Source organism: Triticum dicoccoides, chromosome 5B (genome assembly GCF_002162155.2).
Source record: "Triticum dicoccoides isolate Atlit2015 ecotype Zavitan chromosome 5B, WEW_v2.0, whole genome shotgun sequence".
NCBI classification, from domain to species: domain Eukaryota; kingdom Viridiplantae; phylum Streptophyta; class Magnoliopsida; order Poales; family Poaceae; genus Triticum; species Triticum dicoccoides.
Window position 1 is genome coordinate 191,098,669 of NC_041389.1, and position 4,496 is coordinate 191,103,164.

Below are 4,496 nucleotides of genomic sequence, written 5' to 3' on the forward strand. Positions count from 1 at the left end.
TTGGCGCATGGTCGGTTTCTCCCAGTGCAGTCCCATGTGTCAGTGAAGAGGCAAGCTGAAGCGCATTCCGTTTGCGTGAGCCGTATGCAGGACCGAACGTGTGTGGGGTGCAATGCGACCGCGACAGGAGTTATGTGAGTGTACTGCCTATTTTTCCTTTTAAACTAGGTGCTTCGCCCCCTCAAAAAAAATTTGTTGCTCCACGCGATCCATCGATACTACTACTAGTAATCCGGTAATTCCGACTAAAACGGCGCGGTCGGGTCTTTTCCCGCGTGATATGCTGGGAGGTTGGCTTACTTGGGTTTTTCAGATTTGTCTCGGTTCAATAAAAAGCAGAGTTGGTGATGATGGTGTGCCTGTCGTCCTGCAATATAGGCCGTCTGATCTATATCTAACGGATAGGAAGGAAACTATGACAATTTACCCGCACTCCTCTCCACATTTGCAGATAAGGCTTTCCCTCGTTCATCCTTTTCTCCCACAAGATCTTGATCTTCCGTGCAACGCACGGGCATCTTGCTAGTACTCCTACAATATGTATATTATTGTGAAATTTCATATACACTGGCCGAGATTAATGCAAACACGGCAGATTTTCATTACATTTCGAACTTTTATAGGACAGAAAAATAAAAGAAACCCGATCCTAAACCTATTCTACGGTGGCGACCGGCGTCCTCCATCTGCGATCCCTATGTACGGGGACGGGGTTCAAGACCCATGAAGTGAAGGTGCGGTCTCCGGCGAGGAAGAGTAGAACACGGGATACGGACCGGCCAGTTGGCACACCATGCCCTGCCGCCTCCCATGCCCTACTCATCCTCGGAGGAGTCCCCGACCTCGGCGGTGCCGGACGTTGGACGGCGGCAAGTAGGACATGTGGCTGACGGTGCTCCTGTCGTCGGCCGCCAGTGTGGCCACTGCTTGTGCGGTCGCGTCCGTGTCCGGCTATGCCGCTATTGCGTCGCGAGAGGCGACTTGAGCGAGGGCGGCGACCTCGAGCTTCATCCCTGAAGACAAGCTCTCCCGCAGAGCGTTCGCACTTGCGGTCATGGCGGATGTGGTGCTAGGTAGGAGGACGATGCGCTATGGTGTGGAGATTAGCTGGGCATTGCCGCTTTAAGTAGCGCATTCCGGTGAGGCCAAGCGTCTGGGTGCGTCATTAAGTTGCCGGAATTGGTTCCACGGGCACCGAGCCTCTTAACGACGACATACGAACGGACGGCATGAATGCGGGCAACTGGCGCCGGCTGGGAACGCACCGCGCGACGGCGCGAGGGACGAGGGCTTTAGTGTGCCAGGGTAGTCAGCTGCGGTCGTGGCAACGTTGGAGATGCCCTTTGCTCAAATGTGATCCCCGCATGTCATTGAAAAAGCAAGACGACCCGGCATGGTCTCAGGTCCAGAGGATGCATTTGGCCGTGCTACACCACTCCGCGGATGTGTCGCGGCGCCCCGTGCATCCTCGACGAGTCGGGTGTTGGGGTGTGTTTGGATTGTGGCCAAAGTGCACCTTACCAAAATTTTGGTCATGACCCAAAGATTGGTCTTTGTTTGGATGGTTGCCATTTTTTTGGCATGCCAATGAACTCTAGCCAACTCTAGTTCATTTTTCTTGCCAATGTCGGCCAAATCATGGGTAACCAATACCTCAACCAAAATTTTGGTCATGACCCAAAGATTGGTCTTTGTTTGGATGGTTGCCATTTCTTTGGCATGCCAATGAACTCTAGCCAACTCTAGTTCATTTTTCTTGCCAATGTCGGCCAAATCATGGGCAACCAATACCTCAACCAAAATTTTGGCTACCCAATGCTTTGATGGGGCAACCTTGGGCACAAACCAAACATATCGTTGGTCGTGCCACAGCACTAACGCCACCCTCGGCACACTAAAACCGACCATGTCTAGCGAAGATATGAGCGTGTCACTCACCGCGGTCTTCGTGTCTAGAGGTGGTGCTGGAGCTGCGCCCCGTTGTTGGCCCCAACGACCCACATGAACGGTTGTCTGTGGCGAGGAGGTCGTGGGCCGGCTCCTCCATTGGACTAGTCTGTGCTACGTCGTCCCCATGGGTGTGCCCCACATGTCGGTTTGCCTGTTTTCCTAGCCATATTCGAGCGTCAGTGCTCCACGTTGCGCATTAGGCCTTTCACTATGTAGGCCAAGTGAGACAACTTATTGTTTATTTGAGCCGTTCAAGTGTAATCTTGTGGTGTTTGCTTATTTCTCATTCCTCTCCAACCCTCTTCTCCATCGATCATGTCGCCCTCCAGTCGAGTCCATCCTCCCGCATGCCTCATTTGAACATTTCGCCGAGTATCATTCGCATGTACCCACCCTAGTCCTGTTTCAATAGATCTCCGGACCCCGAGATGAAATCGAGAGGGAACGAGTGGGGGCACGTGATACCTAAGGCGGATTCAAAATTTTGAACCGGTGATCATAGCATCCGCAAATCATATATAAAGGGTATTCAATGTTCATTTCGTTTTTGAACGTACAATATACTCCCTCCTATCCTTTCTAGTTTACATATAAGTTTTATGTGTAGTCAAAGTATCTCTACTATGATCAAAAAGGTATCAACATTCAACAACGCCCAATCAATATTGTTAGATTCATACGTACTCCTATATTTGTACTCGAGATGGTTTCCAATTTGACTATTGACAAGATTAATAGTACATGAGATGTATAATGTGAAAATTATATCATTGGAAACTCCTTTCACATAAGAAATTGACCGCTTTGTGTAAGTTGCATGTCATATATTATTACTCTAACATTTGGTCAAAGTTAGCCTCGAAAAACGCATTAGACCCTGTATGCTTTGTGTAAGTTGCATGTCATATATTATTACTCTAACATTTGTGTAAGTTGCATGTCATATATTATTACTCTAACATTTGGTCAAAGTAGTATAGTGGAAGTGGATCCTCTGACGTAGGTATCCCTGCCTTACCCTCCCTTTCGGTCACTTACTGGCGGACCCCATGCTTGCTAGGCCCCGCATGTCAGTTACTCAATGGGTTCAACCACATCAGGGGATCCTCATCCATAGTATACTCCCTCTGTTTTTATTTACTCCGCATAAAACGGAGGGAGTGGTGGTATAATAAATGACGCGGGTGGGGGGAGGGGGAGGGATGTCGGTTTGCTCTCAACTGCGGTCCCACAAGCAAGCGAAAATGCAAGACGAAGCGCGTTCCATTCAGTGAGCAATGTGGAGGGTCCAGCGTGCCGGGCTGCAACGCGAACGCGACAAGAGCGATGTACAGTCAAAACCGATTGACCGGTCGTCACCAGAACAACTATTCACACCAGAACCTTCGCTGCTCGGCCTATGCCAGCCACTGCCCTAAAACCACACCAAATCTCCAACCCATTCCCCTACCTTTCGATCCCCTAGCCCGCATCAAGCGTCCCCTAGTTCGCCGGAAAGCCATGGTGCGCCGCAAGATCACTTACTACAAGATGCCGACGCCGGAGCGCCGCGCAGAAATCGCGGCGGCGGTCGGCGCCACAGACCTCCGTTCCCAAGCTCGCATTGCGGCGGGCCAATCCCCGAGTTCTATGGAGCCAAGCTACAAGGAGGAGGAAGCCGATCCAATGTTCACTGCGGAGGTCGCGGCGCAGAAGGCCCCCGATGGGTATGAGACTTCGTGCCGGCGTCCGAGTCCCCCATGGTGCAGGCGGACCAGCGGTTCAACATGGCGATACTAAAGGAGGACCGGGAGGTAGAGACTCAACTCGACGCGGAGCGCATGCTTGGAGCTTCCATCGAGGCTCTCCTACAGACGGAATCGGATGTCGTGGATGTGAACCGGGCGGCGGAGGCTCAACTTGAGGCGGAGCGCGCGGATGCCGCTGCCATCGAGGCCCTCCTGCAGGCGGAACCGGACGTCCTGGACATGAACCGGGCAGCAGAGGCTCGACTCGACACAGAGCGAGCGGATGCCGCTCTCATCGACGCCCTCCTGCAGGCGGAACCGGAAGTCCTGGACTTGAACTGGGCGGCACAGGCTCGACTCGACGCGGAGCGCGCAGATGCCACTGCCATCGAGGCCCTCCTGCAGGCGGAACCGGACGTCCTCGACTTGAACCGGACTGTGCTCTCATCCTTGCAGAGCGCCCGCACACTCCGCTTGAACGAGGAGCTGGAGGCCGAGGAAAACCACGGTGCGGAGACACACGTCGGCAGCGACGGCTGGTTCGCGCCGGCAGCCAAAGACGACGAGGCCATCTCTTTCTGCGAGCAGTGATAGTTTTTCTTTATGTTGTTGTTTTTATGGATATTTTGCTGTGTAAAAACATACTATAATTGTTATGCAAGTTGCCTGACTTGGGTCAGTTTACCATTTCAGGCGGTTGGGTGAATATCCTACGTCTCCTAATCCTTCTTTCCTTCTTCCTCACCTCTTCTTCTTCCCCAACAGACCACCGCACGGGCCGTACAGATACTCCCCAACATGCGGTTGGATAAACATACT